A 19,657-nucleotide genomic window follows, 5' to 3' on the forward strand; every position below is an offset into this window, starting at 1 on the left:
CTTATTAAGAAAATGTTCTGCATCCTACTTCGGTGAGTGGCGTCTGGGGTCTTAAAAGCTTGCAAGTGGCCATCTAAGATGCATCAATTGGTCCCGACCACTTGGACTAAAGGAGAACGAAGAACACCAAAGACACAAGGAAGGTATTGGCCCAAGAGACAGAAAGGGCCACATAAACCAGAGACTTCATCAGCCTGAAACCAGAAGAACTAGATGGTGCACAGCTACCACCAATGAACGTCCTGACAGGGAACACAACAGAGCGTCCCTGATGGAGCAGTAGAATGACGGGATGCAGAACTCAAATTCTAGTAAGAAGACCAGACTTAATGGTCTAAGACCGGAGGCGCCCCAGAAAGCATCGCCCCTGGTCTCTCCATCACCCCAGAACTAAACAATTTCTGAGGTCAACTCTTCAGACAGGGATTGGACTGGACTGTGGGACATAAAGTGATACTTGTGAAGAATGTGCCTCTTAGACAAGCAGATACAAGAGACCAAAGGGGCAGCTTCTGTCCAAAGGTGAGAGGGGAAGGTAGAGAGAGTTAGGATCTGGTTGAATGTTCATGGGGAATCATGGGCGGAGGGGAGGAGTATGCTATCACAGAATGGGGTGAGCGGTTGGGGTCTCATAACAATGCATGTTAAAAAAAAAAATTCTGTATGGGAGACTAAGTTGAAATGTAAACTTCATTTAATTACATCAATAGAAAATAAATTTAAAAAAATAAAATACCATGCAGCAGAGAAAATAAATAGATCAGAACTACATGTATCAACATGAATAATCTCAACACAATATTTGATGAGAAAAACCACTTTACAGTTTTCTTTAGGATTTCAAAAATACAAAGAGCAGTCCTGTATGTTGTCTATGAACATAAACATATGTAGAAGTATGACATAAAAAGCAATGGAGGATATGGTATATGACAACTTCAGAAGAGTAGTTACTTCTAGGGAGGGAAAGCAGGAAAAGAATGCCATTAGGATGGGGTGCAAGGAGGACTTCCAATACATTAGTAGCATGGTCTTTCTTATTTTAAGAATCTGAAAGGTAACTGTCTAGATGATAAAATTTGTTAAATATGTATTTTATAGATATTAAAATATTTTATTTAAACCAAGCAAAGAAAATAAACCCTGCTACCAAATATGTGACATTTTACTGATGACCTTAAATCTGAAGCTGCTTAATGAATTTTGCCTTTCTTGCAAACAAATAAAATTCACAACTCTTTCTGAATTTAGTAGATACTGATGATGTACACACAGGACAGTATGCAAGATACTTTGACGTACTGTGTCCCCCACCGTCCCTGGCCCATCATTGAGAAAGCATGTGTATTTGCAAACCTGGACTTTCTTCTCTTACAATCAGCAGTTGGCATGCACAGACGTTGGCTACGTCTGGGGATTAGCTCAATATCCAGTTAAAAAATGAAATTAAATGGGCCTCTACTGGAACTGAAAGCACTCTTGGCCCTTTTGAGACAACTGAACTAACCTTCCAGTGGGACCTCGATCCTGATGCTCCATGGCTCTTTTGTATAATAAGGTTGAGGGATCCATTTTTAATCGAAGTAACAGTACAGCTAAGGTAAACATAGTCGTCAACACTGAAACTCTATTTGCTTTTGCCTTCTTGGGGGCACTATTAAAATTGCTTAAATTAACTTTTAAAACAAGAAAGTCTTAACATACTCATGTGATTATGTTAGCAGGAGACAATCTAAAGCTTCAAATTAGGAAGTCCGTTTCTTTAAGGGTCCAATATTTCAAATATAATAAAGTTCATTTCAGAAATCCCTCAAAAATGTATAAGTAGAGGTAATAATTATTATTAAAATTATAACCAACACGTAGCATTAATTTCTGATAACACACTCTCATATACTTCATCTAATTTGATTCTCATAACATCCTATGAAGCAAGAATTATTATTATGTCCACAGCAAAGGTGAGTAAATTGAGGTTCAAAGAGGAGAGGGACCTTGTTCCAGGTTATTTGGCTGTAGTGTGCAATAGAGCCAGGGGGCAAACATGAATAATTACAGAAATTAAGGAAAACAGATATTTCAGATTGAAAACAGATATTTAGCCTTCCTGTTAGGGAAATGGAAACCCTGGTGGCATAATGGTTAAGAGCTACACCTGCTAACCAAAAGCCCGGCAGTTCAAATCCACCAGGCACTCCTTGGAAACCCTGTAAGGCAGTTCTATTCTGTCCTATAGGGTTGCTATGAGTCAGAATCGACTCGATGACAAAGGGTTTTCTTTTTTTTTTTTTAATTAGGGAAATGGAGCCCTGGTGGTGCAGCGGTTAAGAACTTGGCTGCTAACCAAAAGGTTGGCAGTTTCAATTCACCAGCTGCTCCTTGGAAACCCTGTGGGGCAGTTCTATTCTGTCCTACAGGGTCACTATGAGTCGGTATCAACTCAACAGCAACAGGTAACAGTATTAGGGAAATGGAGTTCCTGAGTGGCACAAACAGTTAAGCATTTGACTACTAACCAGAAGGTTGGCAGTTCAAACCTACCCAGACGCGCCTCAGAAGAAAGGCCTGGCAGTCTGCTTCCAAAAGTTCAAAGACATGAAAACCTTATGGAGTGCAGTTCTACTCTGCAACCCATGGGGTTGCCATGAATTGGAATTAACATCAACTGGTTCTATTAGGGAAATACATGAGCCACTGGTCCCAGACACCATCTGGATTCTAGTTGAGAGGCAGTGCAGAGGAGTAGCATGATCACCTGGGTTTGAATCTCCATTACTAGCTTACTAGCTGTGAAAACCTAGATAAGTACCTTAACCTCTTTGTGCCCCAGTTTTCCAATCTATAAAATGGGGAGAGTAACAGCATCTACCTTATCGGGTTGTTGTGAAGACTACAGTAAAATCAGTTAACTGATGTAAAATGCTAAAAATAATGCCTGGACCATAGTAAGTGCTATGTGTTAGCTGCTATTATTGTGAGCTGGCTTTCTTAATTTTTTAAAAACCAAACCAACAGGGTGAACAATGAAGCCAAGATGTTATTTGAGACTCTAAGAAACGATACTTGAGGGACCACTGCCCTATTTAAATTCTTTGGTGGTTACAGTTTTCAATAAACCTTTTCAAAAAACAATGAGCATTTTTGGATTTCCTTAAGCAAAATGGGTGCACATCTCCCTTTCTTCAGCAGATCATCTTCTTAGATTTGTTCCTTTTACTAGTCACATCTTGATTTTCAAGACTCATATTTCACCCTAGATTTATTCTTGTATTAGTTATAACGCTACTCACAAAAATATTCATATTATGAACTTACCATTCCCTATTACAGAGTTTTGCTTATATCATTTTTAGGAACTTCTTGTTAGTTGTTAGGTGCCGTCAATTTGGCTCCAACTCACAGCTACCCTGTGTACAACAGAACGAAACACTGCCCAGTCCTGCACCATCCTCACAATCGTTGCTATATTTGAGTCCATTGATGAACACACTATGTCAATTCAGGTCACTGAGGGTCTTCCTCTTTTTCGCTGACCCTCTACTTTACCAAGCATGATGTCCTTCTCCAGGGACTGGTTCTTCCTGAGAGCACGTCCAAAGTAAGTGAGACCAAGTTTCTAAGGAGCATTCTGTCTCTACTTCTTCCAAGACAGATTTGTTTGTTCTTCTGGCAGTCCATGGTATATTCAATATTCTTCACCAACACCATAACTCAAAGGCACCTATTCTTCTTCTGTCTTCCTTATTCATTGTCCAGCTTTCACATGCATATGAGGTGATTGAAAATACCATGGCTTCGGTCAGGTGCGCCTTAGTCCTCAAATTGACATCTGTGCTTTTTAACACTTCTAAGAGGTCTTTTACAGTGGATTTGCCCAGAGCAATATGTCATTTGATTTCTTCACCACTCCTTGCATGGGCACTGATTGTGGATCCAAGTAAAATGAAATCCTTGACCACTTCAGTGTTTTCTCCATTTATCATGATGTTGCTTATTGGTCCAGTTGTGAGGATTTTTGTTTTCTTTATGTTGAGGTACAATCCATACTGAAGGCTGTGGTTAACCTTCATCAGTTAGAACTTCAAGTTCTCTTCGCTTTTCAGCAAGCAAAGTTGTGTCATCTGCATATCAGAAGTTGTTAATAAGTCTTCCTCTAATCCTGATGCTGTGTTCTTCTTCATATAGTACAGCTTCTCAGATTATTTGCTCAGCATACAGACTGAATAAGTATGGTGAAACGATACAACCCTGATGCACACCTTTTCTGACTTTAAACCATGTAGTATTCCTTTATTCTGTTTGAACAACTGCCTCTTGGTCTATGTACAGGTTCTTCATGAGCACAGTTAAGTGTTCCGGAATTCCCATTCTTCGCAATGTTATCCATAATTTGTTATGATCCACACAGTCAAAGGCCTTTGCATAGTCAATAAAACACAGGTGAACATCTTTCTGGTGTTCTCTGCTTTCAGCCAAGCTCCATCCGACATCAGTAATGATATACCTTGTTCCACATCCTCTTCTGAGCCTGGCTTGAATTTCTGGAAGTTCCCTGTCAATGTACTGCTGCAACTGCTTTTCAATTATCTTCAGCAAAATTTTACTTGCATGTGATATTAATGATATTGTTTGATAATTTCCGCATTCTATTGGATCACTTTCTTTGGAATGGGCACAAATATGGATCTCTTCCAGTCGGTTAGCCACGTAGCTGTCTTCCAAATTTCTTAACATAGACAGGAAATTCTTAGCAACCTTAGAATGTATCTCATCTGCATATTACTTCAAGATTTCACACTCATTAGTTCATCCTTTTAACATCATGACCAATAGAATCACTCTTACATAGATATGCGGCTGAAAGCATACCTAAAAGGTATGCCCACTCGAGTCTCCTCATGCCACTTACATAGACAGACAGACAGACACAGACACACACAAACACACAGACACACACACACACATACACAGCTAGACAACAGCCCAGCTCATTACTATAGCATTCAAGGCATTTTATAATCTGGCCCCAAATGCCTTTACAGCCCAACCTCCCACTTGAGCCCTACTCATTCATTCTCTACTATTTGGCTAGACTCGTTCTGGGGATGGAACTTGAGTCTGAGCTGCCAATTTGCAGGAAACACAGAGAAGACGGACACCTCAAATTACACTATGAGGATACAATCAATGAAAATCCAGACCGTAGACAACTTGACAGATGAAATGGCCTGGATCCCTCAACAGAAAAATTATAAGGAAAAGAAAGGAATACAAAGGAACCTGTAGGTTAAAAGTGACTCAAAATACATATCAAATTAAAAAATAATGAAACAGATAAGACTAAACCGTAGTGTCTAGGGATGTACACGTGAGTAGTAAAATAATAAAGAAACACAAGGATAGTGATGACTTTGGGGATAAGGGAGGGGGCTGGGGCTGAGAAGGAGCACATGAGATAGGCTTCTGGAGTGGCTGATATAGTCCTATTTCCTGACATGAGTAACAGCTACGTGGGTATTTGGTACATAAGTATTCATTAAGCTGTATGTTCGGTCCCTCGTCTTTTCCCCATCTATGCATCTTCTCCCATCACTTAAAAATTCTCCACTTCTCTGACTGATGACACTTTCAGAACTCTCTCATACTAATTCTTTCCTGGATCTCCCCCACCTATCCCCAAAGCTAGAGAAAACGTCTCTTTTGACTAAGCACCTTCCCAGCACTTGTTTTGTACGTCTTTGGTAGCACTTGTATCTCAGAGGTTTAACGGCATTCTTTAGCTCCTCTGTGATACTGCAAACTCGTTAGGAGTACAACCTCGGTCATTCCTACAATGTACATAGGAGGCACTCAAAACTTCACTGAATTAAAGAAAAAAAATACCGGTCAATTAAAAACAAAGTGAGAACTTTGAATTTGTTGGGTTTATCCCATTCCTAAGATTCTACTTTCAGCCCCTAATTAATCTTTACTCCTTTGACTTTTCTGCAATCAATGTACACACCTTGGGTGCTCATCTGGCTTAAGAATATGACCCTTTAATCCTGGCTCTGTCACTTATTAGTCTTGTAACTAGTAAGTTCTTATTTTACTTACATTTCTTAACCTCTCTGAACCTCAATTTTCTCATCTGTAAAACGGGGATAATCCTACCTGATAGGATGGTAGAATATTTCACATACTTATCTCAGTACCTGACCAAAAGTAAGCACTCAGTAGATGCTGTTGTTGTTAGGTGCCATCAAGTTGGTTCCGACTCATAGTGACCCTACGTACAACAGAACGAAACTCTGCCCGGTCCTGTACCATTCTCACAATCGTTGCTATGCTTGAGCCCATTGTTGCAGCCACTGTGTCAATCCATTTTGTTGAGGGTCTTCCTCTTTTTCACTGACTTTACCAAGAATCCTTTTCAGAAGTAGACCGCCGGGTCTGTCCTCCTAGTCTGTCTTAGTCTGGAAGCTCAGCTGAAACCTGTCCACCATGGGTGACCCTGCTGGTATTTGAATGCCACTGGCATAGCTTCCAGCATCACAGCAACACACAAGCCCCCACAGTACGACAAACTGACAGATGCGTGGGGGACTCAGTACACAGTATTATTAATATTGCTGTTACTCTTAGTATCATTAATAGGAAAGGCATTCCAATCATAAAGCACTGATATTCCAGCCAAGACGAGTAAAATGAAACTTGATTTAACTCAGGCAACTTTACTTGGTGTCAAACAAGCTGTGGAAAAAAGAAAATTCAGTGCATTTGTCATTCCTTCAGTCTACATTGCACAGATCCAACACTTCTGCTAAACTGAAGTTAGCTGTTTGCATCTCTTTCACTCTTGCTAAGCTGTGAGCTCCTTGGGGACCAAGAATGACAATGTATTTAACTTGTGTCCAGCCTGGCGTGGTATGGTCACAACCCACTTTCCTCTCACCTCTGCACTTCAGGGGTGATGAGAGCTACCTGCCATCTCTGAAATCAACAAGGAGAACAATGGATCCAAACCTGGTTGGTAGCACCTAGTTCACTGATGATCTAGGCATTCATTTGCTCCAACCTCCTTCAACACACTGAGAAGACAGAAGCCCCAAGTCACAGAGAATGGCAGAGGCTAGACTAGAACTCAGGTCTCTTTCCTACCCTGTGTGCCCACTCCATTTGTTGCAGGGGCAGATTCTTTCTATACAATGCAGCTTCGAACCATGTCCAGGTTGCATCAGAAGGACAACGAGACAGGCAGGATAAACCACTTTTTTCTGCGGTAGCCAGACTCTGCTCAGTGGGTGTGGACAGGCTGCTGGCTTCACTGGGAAATTCTAGTTCAGTTCTTGCTCAAGAAACAGCCACTCCCATGCCTGCCTCTAAGAAATAGAATCTGCTGAAGACAACTGAGTACTGTGACATCCCTGAGGGCCAGAGGCACCTGGATCGCATCAAAGCTAACAAGAAACAGTAAGAAGAAAGACAAGCTGCGAAATCTCAATGAACTGGAGAGAAGCAGGGTATGCCAGCCAGCCTGGACAGCCATTTTGCTTTCCAGTCAGTGCCGCCTTTGGGGGGGGGGCCTCTCTGGCGGCCTCTCAGGATGATGTCATTCATTCAGTCGGTAGTTATTGATCACCTACTGTGTGCTGAGCACACACCAGGCACTGGGAATGTAAAATGGCCTCACACATTTTCATGGTGATAAGTGGGGCTTTAGGGAAGAAACTCTCTCAGTACCCTGTTATGGATTGAATTCTGACCCCCAAAAATATGTGTGGTAAATCCTAACCCCTATACCTGTGGACGGAGCCCTGGTGGGACAGTGCTTAAGAGTGTGGCTGCTAACCAAAAGATTGGCAGTTCAAATCCACCAGCCAATCCTTGGAAACCCTGTGGGGCAGGTCTGCTCTGTCCTAGGGTCACTATGGGTTGCAGTCGACTCAATGGCAACGGTACGGGTGTATCTCTGGATATAATCCCACACGGGAATAGGCTTTCTTTGTCATGTTAATGAGGTCATGTCAGCATAGGGTGTGTTTTAAGCTGATCACTTTTGAGATATAAAAGGAGCAGATTAGGCACAGTAGGAAAGAAGAACAAATGGGGAAAGACCGATGCTACATGGAGATCACCAAGGAACCGAGGAAGAGAAGCTTAAAGAGATAAGGACCTTCCCCCAGAGTGGACAGAGAGAGCCTTCCCCTAGAGCCATTCGCTGAAATCAGACTTCTAGCTTCCTGAACTGTGAGAAAATAAATGTCTGTTCGTTAAAGCCATCCACTTGTGGTATTTCTGTTAGAGTAGCGCTAGGTAACTAAGACAGCCTTTCACTGACACTATGCATTTGCCTCTTTCCCCGCCAAAACCTGCGAAGAGGGCCCCTCCCACCTCTCCTAGCTCCTATCTGTGCTTCCTTCCAATCCTTCTCTCACCTCTTCATTAACCCACTCCCTCATTAACCTCTTCTGCTTGCGTGGCTTTTTCCAGTCACCACGTAAAACAATCTCAAGCTTCTCAATTATACATGTGTTCCCCTCTACCTTTCACTCCTCTCTCACGATGTCTTCATGGCCAAACTTTTGAAGGTGTTATGCTTCCCGGTTCCACCTGGACTGAATCAAGCTTGTCCCCATGCTCTCCTACTTCTCAGCCTTCACAAAGGTGTATCCTTCCTTCCACAAACCCCTGGATGAGTCCTGGTTGATTCCTATCATCCATTAGGAGTCATTTCAGGTGCCACCTCCTCCAGGAAGCCTCCCCTGACCTCCCAGGCTGGTTTTGTGGCCTTTTCTCAGTGTTTCTACAACATTCATGTGATACTACTGAGTACATTTCTTTCCACTCAGCCTGTCCCTCTAGAAGACTGAGAGCTCCCTGAAAGCAAAAGGCACTTCTAGATCCTCAGTCACTAGTGTCTATTGGGCTATAGTAACTGTGGATAGAATGAGGAAGGAATGAATATGAATAAGACTTAGAGCAGCTCACAGTATGGGTAAAACATAGAACAACATGTACCTAATGCTATACAGATTACAAAGAATTTTTCACATCTATATCTCATTTGATTTTTCTAATGATCCTGCAAGACAAACAGTATTATTTTTAATCCTCATTTCAGCTCAGGAAACAATGACGCAAAATAATCAAGAGGTTTGACCAGGGTCATACTGTATAACTGGTAGGTCTGAGATGCAAATCCTGACCCTGAACTTCATGTTCCCTGCTTCCTCCATTCCCTCTAAGTGACTGCCTCCAGAGTCAGGTATACACAATCCTCTATAAACACTACTCATCAAGCCTGATATCTGGCAACCAGTCTGCTTGCCTGTGTATAACCAAACTACTTATTAAAATGAATGTAAATGAATTCTAATTAATTTTAACAAAAGAAATAAAACTAGAAAAGGAAATAATATAGCCAAAACAATAGGGTTATCAGGTTCATCTTCCTCTGGTGGGATGGATGAACATAAATGATTAGGGGTATCATATCCTCCCCCAAACCTGCAAAAACATCTCAAATTTAGGGCTCGTGACAAAATGGCTGGAGATTTGCCCTTGTGGCTCACTCATTATTAAAACCAGAGAATCACCATCCCTTCTGGTGGGGCAGTTGTGCAGGCAACTTTTTTTCCAAGAACATCTTTCTGCATCTCCAACAAGCTCTTAACTCTGCAACAAGCTGTGAACTCTTCATCAGCCCCTTCCAGCCCTCACGCCCCTGCTCTTCCAGCTGAGAGCTCTTGGTCCATCACTCTACCTTCAGTCCCCTTGTTCCATTTGTGTTGCAGTCACCTGGTAAAACTCAATCCTGGGATAATCCAACTATTGCCTCATTAGCCCCTACCCCAAGACTTCTAAATGTGGCTAGATAAAAGGCACTCAACTAGTACTTATGGTACTTATGGATTCCAACCTCAGCTGGGCCTTTCCAGCTATCTTTTTCACATCCCTCTTCAGAACCAACTTCTTAAGAAAGTTGCCTACCTGCTCCCTCTATTTCATTACTCCTCCCTCATTCCTCAGCCTACTGTCACTGGCCTCCATTCCCACAGTCCACCAAACAGCCTTCACCCAAGTACATAACCACCTACATATTGTGAAATCCAAAGGACACCTCCCCATTTTTATCTCACTTAACCTTTCTGTTGCATAACCCTTGACTTCATCCTTCTTAAAAGCCTCCTCCCTTGGCTTCCATGTTCTCACACTCTCCTAGTTTTCCCCCTTCTTCTCTGGCTACTGAGAAGGAATCTTCTCTGAAGCTGTTCTTCAGTTCAACATTGACATGCTAGTGTTCTTCAGGATCCTGGCATCATTCTTTCTCATTCTACTCACCTCTCAGAGGGATCTCATCCACTCTAATGGTTACAATACATGCTGATGGTTTTCTATAGTGTGTCTATGTCTCCCAGATGATGCCACCAATGAACACGTTTCTTTTTTACTTGGCCTATGTCTCTTACAGAAGACTGTCTCTGTATATCTTCGGTAACTAGTATTTACTGGGCTCTCAGTAACTTTCCAGCCTTGATCTTTTTCCTGAACTTTAGAACCATAAATCTGTCTATCAGCTTCCCCACTGGATGTTCCCATGGATAACCTTGATTTAACATACTCAAACAGAATTCATCATCTCCCAAACCCCATTTTCTTTTCCTTTGTTTTCTTCCTGAATGAATTGGAAACATCATCTACCCAGCTACATAAACCAGAATCCTGAGACTAATCCTTTCAATTCTCCTTCCCTAGTTCTCTACATTCAATCAATTAATAAGTCAGCCAATTTCTAAATATCTTTCTGATCTAATGACTATACCTTATCTCCATATCCATGGTAGGTTTGAGAAATGAAAATAGGTGCAGTGTAGCTAAGCTTAGGGCATAGGGCTGGTAAGAAAGGAGCTGGAGAGGTAGGTCACAAATGATCTTGTAGGTCATGTTAACGCTTTTGGACCTTATCTCAATAACTCCACCCCACACCTATGGAGCATTCTTGAGGTTGGAGGCCTGGAGCTAAAAAGCAATCAATAACAATAAGTTTGGACTGTACAAAACGGGATTTTATAGGATAAGTAACCTCACTCCCAATCAGTTATTTTTTAAGTAGCCAGACAATGGTGTTCTTTGACAAATATAAAAGGTACTTCACTCAATACAAAACAAGCTATTTTCTCCTTATAAAGTTATTACAGTGAGAAAAGCTTCCCAAATGGGTTTCAGCTGTGTAAAGTAATGCCTTAAAGGAAATATCAGAGTTCAGTAATGCCAAATTTGAGAAACAATGCTAAACTAGATGTGTGCAAACCATGAGGTCTAAGGCTAAGAAAGGATAGGAGTAATGAGGAAAAAGCCAGGCTTAATAACATGTGGGCATAGTTTACAGATTATTGATTTGTCACTAAAACAGCACTGATAATAAAGCTAATAAAACACCACAATTTAATCAGGAAGTGTCTCAAGCTAGTAGTTTCTAAAAATTCCTTGTTATGGTGGCTATACTGACCCAAAACTATGATAACAAAATTCATTAAAGGAATGGTAATTTGACGGGATCTGGGCATAGAAAGTAGAAAGGGAAGAGGAAAATATACTGGCAAAAAACTATCTGCAAAAACAACCGTGAATACACTAAAAATCACTGAATTATACACCTTAAATAGGTAGATTTTATGGTATGTGAATTATATTCCAATAAAACTGTTTTTTAAAAAAAAACTGCAAAGACATAGGAATAATAAGCAAAGTTGTAAAAATATCAGTCAACATCTATCAATACTCAAAGAAAGAACGGGTACTTTTCCTTGATCCTATACAGGAATAACCAGAGGCAAAAATCGTTTTTGCATTTCTTATAACAAATATAGATAACGCTACTTCACAACCAAAGAGACAAGGGAAAAAGCATTGTCAAAACAGTCAAAGAAAGCACCCTGCCAATGCCTAGACTGAATACTGCTTTAATTCCACTGTTTCCACCCTCTGAAGTCTTTGAACACAAAAGTCACACTGGGGAGTCTCCGCCAAATGAGTATCTTTTAAAAAAATTACAAAGGTATGTATCACAAAGAGAACTTTCGTAAGCTCAGGAAAAGCATGCCAGTCTCAATAACTAGAAAAACAATTAGATAAAGAAACGCTGGGTCAGTGAATCACTTTCTTTGCAAGACAGGGTTCCAAAGAAATGTATAAAAAATGAATACAAAGCAGGACTACCCAGATCCTCATTGTCACATATGCGTTTGTGATGGGTGATGGCCGGAAAAGAGGCAAGGTGCAAATGTTTAGTCCCCGTCAGAAAGGCAAGTTAGTTCCTGCACAGGTGCCTTTTGAAATCACTTTAAAAGGTAAATGCCCGAGGTGGAAGGCAGTGTATATGCTCAGAATTTTTTTGATCCATCAGACTAGAAATTGATTATGACTGTACCTTTAATATTACTCAGATCAGTTCATAAGCAAAACTGTTCAGCTAATAAATAAAACAGAAAAACCTGAGTTAACTCCCTCAAACCCAATGACTCAAACATAACTCACTTTTGGTTTTAAAAGTTAGGACATGTTAGTTCTACCGTGACTCAACGTATAAGTTTCACTTAATTAAAGCTACCGGAAACCAGCTTTAATATGGCTACCCCAACATTAGAAACAGCTGTTGAGCATGTAGACAGAATCAGGCAGAAAAGCCTTGGAGTCAAAAGTTTTAGATTCAAATCTCAATTCTGGGGACTCCCAAATTAACCAGTTCAATCCCAGTTGAGATTAAGGAGTTGGCTTTTAAAAGTTACACACCTGCCTTAACATGTCAGGCATGCAATAGGCATACAATTAATGCTTTCTGAGTTATTACTATTAATAGCTAACAGAGGAGCCCTGGTGGTGCAGTGGTTAAAGCGGTCAGCTGCTAACCAAAAGGTCGGCAGTTTTAACCCACCAGCCGCTCCTTGGGAGAAAGATGGGGCAGCCTTGGAAATCCTACAAAGTTGCTATGCGTCAGAATCAACTCCACGGCAGTAGGTTTAATAGTAAACATTTAGGAAGCACTTACTAAGGACTTTTTCATGCACTGTATCACTTAATAATCACAATAACCCTGTAGAGTAGGCTTTCATATTATCTGCATATCACGGATTCAGAAACTGAGGTTTAGGGAGATTAATAAAATTTCCGTGTGAAGCCCCATAAAACGAAACAAGATTAAAGGGGCACAACAGTCCAGGGACAAGGACTAGAAGGCAGGAGGGGACAGGAAAGCTGTTAATAGGGAACCCAAAGTTGAGACGGGACAGTGTTGACATGTCGTGGGGTTGTTAACCATCGTCATAAAACAATATGTGTACTAACTGTTTAACGAGAAACTATTTGTTCTGTAAACCTTCCTCTAAAGTACAATAAAAAAGAAAAGAAAAAAAAAAAAGCCCGTGTGACTCAGCTGCTGGGTGGCAGAGGGAGGACTGCAGGGCCCCAGGCTCTTAATCAGCGTGCACTCTGCCTCCCTAAACTCCACTGGGCACCAGCCGCCGTCATCAGAGTCATCAGTGAACATATGAGGCTCCTCCATTTAATGTTTTCTTTATCATTCGCTTCTTCCCACCACCTGTTTCAGCTGAGACCCTTGCTACTCTAAGCGTGTTCCATGGACCACCACATCAGCATATACATCACACAGGAGCTTGTTGGAAATGCAGAATCTTGGCCACACACCAGAAGCACAATCTGCATTTTAACAAGATACCCAAGTGATCCATGTGCACATCAGTTTGAAAGGCACTGGTTTAGACGAGCTCAAAAATGATATGCTTACTCTGACAGGAGGGAAAAAGGTCTGAGAAGGAAAATACGGCATAAGCATTAGACTCAGAGCAAAGCTATCTTGCTATAGCTTTATCAGGACTTTTGTTCACTTGGATAATGATACCAAATATTTATAAAGGACTTAGAAAGATCCCTAGAGAACTGATTATAGATGCAATAACTGAATATATGGGGAGTGTATCTACAGTTCCATTCCCTTCTAAAACCCCCAAATCTGTCTTTAGTATTGGCTTCTCAAATGTATGTATCATGTAGCAAATAAACATACATTGTCTCTAGCAAATACTGAATCACTCATCGGGCAGAGTAGCGCTTGATAAAACTCAAGATCTATATGATATTACAACCTTCCTTTCCAATCCAGGAGTCACTTCTTATTAAGGTAACTTTACTTTTTGAATGTTAACATATTTTGAGCACACATACAACACTAAACTCAATTTAAACTTGAGTTTAAACTTGATTTAAACAAGTTATTTCAATATGGTTTATGGTTTGATTTTTTTTTTTTTTTTTTAGTGGCACATCTTATCCAGACAGAAAGTGACTCACATTTTTAGCTGAGAAGTGTAAGATAGTTACTGTCCTCTCACAAGAGAGATGAGTTAGGTTAGACTATGAGTCAGTATCTAAAGTAGCACCTGATATAGTTAATTTTTACTCAGTATTTCTTGCCTGTTTAAATAGGGTTATAAAACCCCAATCACTTCATCTATAAAGGTTCTGCACATAAATAAAAGAGGTCTTAGTAAAAGGATGCATATTTGACTTTTCTCTTTATTCTCATTTTAAGAATAAAAAAATAAATCACATTTATTCCTAGTTATAGATCTATGCTTCCTGGAGCTAAGAGCATAAAAAAATGACATAAGCACACAGACAGAAATTCATTCTCTTCCTTAGTTCTATCTTTTTTGTCATTTGAAGTCTATTAGGCAGGTTCTTTCCTTAAAGCCTTAAATTATACATTCTTGACACTTTCTACTTCTGCCCTGTCTTGATCTAGAGAGAATTAGAACAATCAGAATGGATTTCTTACTAATTAATCATCTAGATATCTCCTAGAAGATTGCAAGATGGCCCTCCTTCCACTTCCTATAAAAAGAACTGCTTTTAATTTTCAACGCTCTTATTCTGTAACTTTCATGAATCAGTCTCTGGATTCCAAGATTTACCCATAAACTGCATCAAATAGCCCAGGGTTTTACAATAAAGGAAAGAGAAGGAAGTTAGCAGGCTCAATGTCAGAGAGCAAGCGGGAGACAGAGCAGCGTTTAGAGCCGTGGAGCTCCAGGGAGGCTGACTCAGCTGAGTCTAGAGGCCACAGACACAGGGAGGCACAGCCTAACTACACTAAGGACTGCAGGCATGCTGACTAGGTAATCTTGAGGGCCTAAGTTAGCCTAGGATGGGAGCTTTTGGAGGCCCAAAGAAGCCCAGGAGAGAATCAGATTCAGGAGTTTCCCACAACAGGCCCAAATTCCCAATCCAAATGAGACCAGTAATGGATTGTGTTTAAAACTAATAACAATTGTGCTAAACCAACCACATTGCTGGTGGTATTGTAAATGGACAGACCACTTTTAGAAAATAAATTAGCAATATGCTTGTAGAGCCACAAAAACATATTATACTTTTTGACCTAGTAAGCACACTTTCAGAGTAGGCAGAAAGGTACACACAGAAAGTTGTTTGCCAAACAAGAAATGACATTTAATAGGATTAGTATAGACAGCTGCATTTAGGTTTAAAAACACGTACAAATACAGGCTGGGAGTTGCCCAGATTGAAAGCTGTTCTTGTGAGAAAGCCCTGGAAATTTTGGAGGAGTTCTACTGTGATGGCTTGCAAGTAACTGAAAGCTATGCCACAGGTATTTCAAATACCAGCAAAGTCACCCATGGTGGATAGGTATCAGTGGGATTTCCAGACTAAAACAGACTAGGAAGAAAGGCCTGGAGATCTACTTCCCAAAATTAGCCAACGAAAACCCTATGGATCACAAAAGGATACTGTCCAATATAATGCTGGAAGATGAGCCCCTAGGTTGGAAGGCAATGGCTACAACAACAGACTCAAACATGCCAAGGATCCTGAAGATGGTGCAGGACTGGGCAACGTTTCCTTCAGTTGTACATGGGGTCACCAGGAGACAGAGCTACCTCTATGGCAACTAACGACATCAACAACAAGTGTTCTGCATGAACGAACTTCACTTTAGGGCAACTTGATAGGAAATAGAGTGAATGGTTGGGAGCACAGCTGCATAGTGAGGCAGAGCTGGGTCTGAATCCTGGTTCTCTCTTCTACGGACAGTGGCAAGTTACTTAAATTCCTTAAGTCTTGTTTTCCTCATCTGTGAAATGGAGTTACCATATTTCCTTGATTCTAAGTTGTACTTTCTGCCTCCTCTTCCCCACCTCCCGTAAAAAAATTTAAGTTTTCTGAAATTAGCATAACTATTATATCTTATGGGGCCTGGTGTCGTGTGGTTAAAGAGCTTGGCTGCTAACCCAAAGATCGGCAGTTCGAATCCACCAGCTGCTCTTGGAAACCCTATAGGGCATTCTACTCTGTCCTATAGGGTTGCTGTAAGTCAGAATTGACTCAGCAACAACAGGTTTGGATTTTTTTATTATTATTATTACATTTTATGTCTACATTAATCTGATGGGTATTTCCTCTATTTTTCCCTAAAAATCTGAACTTTAATTGATGATGTGTTTTGCCATTAATAGTGTCTTAGAGTCAAGGAAGTACAAAAGTAATGCTGACCTCATAGCATTAGTGTGAAGATTAAATGACATAAAGATATATAATGCACTTTGGCATGTGGCCTTGAAAATAGTAACTGTCCAATTAATGGCACTTGCTAATATTATTTCTGAAGAGCTGATGTACTCTTAGGTTACATTACCAGAAAAGCAGTATTCCAGGAAAGCAGCCAGTAATCCATCCAATCTTGTGCTAGTCTGTCTACATTTGGACCACTGTGTTCAGTCTCAGGACCACAGAACAACAAGGGCAAAGCATGAAATTCAGACAATAGCGGCCAGGTTGGAGAAAAGGCTGAAGACAATGATATTATGAGAAATGGTTGAGTGAACCTGGAGTTTTTAGGATCAACAAAAAACGAGAGGCCTTTCAAGCATAGCAAGATCTATGGGTGTAAGTAGATGTTTTCTCCATGGCTCCAGGACACCAGGATTGAAGTTCTAGAGAGGCACATGTCACTTCAGCACAAAGAGAACTTTGTAACAGTGTGAGCTACCCAGCAACAAAACAGCCTTGTGAAATACAGAGCTACCAACAACAGGAAGTACACCCTCAGAACCTGGGTTACTCCAAGTCAGCACTCTACAGACGAGCCTTCTTTGTCTCAGAGACTGCACCTTGTGTCAACTTCACCTCAGGAGTCCATGACTGATTCCTCCTCCTCCTCCAGACTTAGGCCAGACCTCTGGAGACTAACTGGATCAGAAGTGGCTCCCCAGGCCTCCACCAGCCTGGACTCCATAGTCTAGGGAAAAGCTAGAACAAAACCAGCAAAAAGTGAAGAGAGAAGATGGATTCACTGGGGCATCTAGTATTGTAACAAGCTGTATGGGAGGCAAAGACTCAAGTTGGAAGGGGAAGGCCAGCAAATTCAAACTTGGCTGGCAGGAGGCAGCTTTTCCCAGAGTTCACAGGAAAGTCCAGTCCTTAATCTACGCACATTGAGAATCCTGAGACTCCCAAAAAATGCCATCAGCATCTGGGCCCATTCCACATACAATGTTCAAGTTGGACTCCTAACGAATCCATTTAAGATGTGGAACAGTATGTTCTGCTGTGTATATTCTCAACAGTAACAACAAAAATACAATAAATTATTTAAAAAAAAAAAAGATGTGAAACAGTTTTTCTGAATTACAGCAAACTCTTGGTGGGATATTTTTCTTTTTTCCCCCAGATGCAGTTAAGCCCCTTTGTTTCCCAAGTTACATACTTTTCTTAAATCAAACTCCAATCTATGCTTAAATGAAAACCCTCTATCCATACTCTATGAAAAACTGGTACAATCGCAGATTAAAACTGAAGCATAACTCTAGACTAAATCTTCTTATCAGCATTTATCTGAATACCAGTACTAACTTAAATGTGAACTTTGTGATCCAACCACTTTGTCGATGTTAACAATCATTTTACCTAAGTCTTTTGGAGCAAAGGTGGTAGATATCAACCTTGCCCAACAGACAAGCGCCTTGCTTATATCCAGATACTAGCAGATACTGTTCCAAGTGAGAATAAATGACACAGGAATGACTGCAAGGTCTTCATACTCTCATTCCCAGATAATGCTCCTTTGGTCCTGGAGAAGCCACATGCTATGGCTTTTCTGTTATCTGTGTTAGCCTTCAGTTAGTCAAGGTTTGCCTTCATTTCTTTTGTCCAAAAACATTTCTTATAATTTTTTCTTATGTTATAATTTTTCTTATAATTGCTACCTCTGTAAAACCAGACATAATTCCGTACCCATATGGAAAAAACAAACAAACCAGTTGCTGTCAAGTCGACTCCAATTCATGGTGACCCCATGCTGTGAGTTTTCAGACGAGAACTGTGTTTTACAGAGTTTTCAATGGCTGTGATCTTTCAGAAGTAGATCACCAGGACTTCCTTCTAAAGAGTCTCTGGTGGACTCGAACCTCCAAACTTCTGGTTAATCGCCAAGTGCTTAACTGTTTGTGCCATCTAGGGACTGCCATCCATATGAAAGAAGATCAAAATTCTCTCTTGCACTGTTTATTTTTGAACATTTTATTGTGCTTTAGGTGAAAGTTTACATAGCAAATTAGTTTTCCCATCAATATTTCATACACAAATTGTTCCGTAACGTTGGTTACAATCCCCACAATGTGTCAGCAGTCTCCCCATTTCCTCCCCGGGTTCCCTGTTACCATTCATTTGGTTTCCCCGCCCCTCCCTGCCTTCTCATCTTTGCTTTTGGGCAAATGATGCCCTTTTGTTCCAGTACAGTTGCTTATTCTAAGGAGCACATTCCTCACGGGTGTTATTTTTATTTTATAGGCCAGACTATTACTTGAGAGGTGGCCTCCAGGAGTGTCTTCAGTTTCCAGTTAGAAGACTGTCTCAGGGCAACAGTCTTGAGGGTTCCTCTAGCTTCTATCAGACCAGTCAGTCTGCTCTTTTTTATGAGTTTTGTTCTACGTTTTTCACCCATTCTAACCAGGACTTTCTATTGTGATCCAAGTCAGAGTGGTCAGTAGTGGTAGCCAGGCACCATCTAGTTCTTCTGGTCTCAGATTAGATGAGGCTGTGGTTCACATGGGCCATTAGTCCCTTGGATTAATTGCTTCCTTGAGTCTTCGGTTTTCTTCATTCTCCTTTGCTCCAGATGGGAAGAGACCAATAGTAGCATCATAGATGACAGCTCTGAGCTTTTAAGACCCCAGACACTACTCACCAGAGTAGGATGCAGAGCATTAGCTTTATGAACTGTGCTATGCCAACTGACCTAGATGACCCCCGAAACTATGGTCCTTAGCCTTAAAGCCCAATAGTTAAGTCCCGCAAGATATTTGGTTATGTCTAAGAAGGTTCCATTATGTGCTCCATTAAATATATGAATATACATGCTACACTTACAAATATGTATGTAGAAATACCCACAACCATGCCTACATAAGAATGAGGGTGTTTGTCTTTGGTTTTGGGGAGTGTGATACCAAAACCAGGCAAAGACGTCACAAAAAAAGAAAATTACAGACCAATATCTCTCATAAATATAGATGCAAAAATTCTCAACAAAATTCTAGCCAATAGAATTCAGCATCATATCAAAAAAATAATATACCAC

General features: G+C 40.7%; 1 protein-coding gene across 8 annotated transcripts in view; it reads right to left on the reverse strand.

Annotated features, from left to right (window-relative positions):
- PLD1 (phospholipase D1) overlaps positions 1 to 19,657 on the reverse strand; it is a 281,147-nt gene that overhangs the window by 199,464 nt on the left and 62,026 nt on the right. Inside the window, exon 2 of one of the 8 annotated variants that reach the window (XM_023737925.1) lies at positions 17,190 to 17,328. The exons of the other annotated variants lie outside the window; for them this stretch is intronic. The gene's annotated coding sequence lies outside the window, so the exon portion shown is untranslated. The remainder of the gene's footprint in view (positions 1 to 17,189; positions 17,329 to 19,657) is intronic. 8 annotated transcript variants of the gene reach the window in all.

The sequence above is a fragment of the Trichechus manatus genome, unplaced genomic scaffold (genome assembly GCF_000243295.1).
Source record: "Trichechus manatus latirostris isolate Lorelei unplaced genomic scaffold, TriManLat1.0 scaffold00110, whole genome shotgun sequence".
Taxonomy (NCBI): Eukaryota; Metazoa; Chordata; class Mammalia; order Sirenia; family Trichechidae; genus Trichechus; species Trichechus manatus.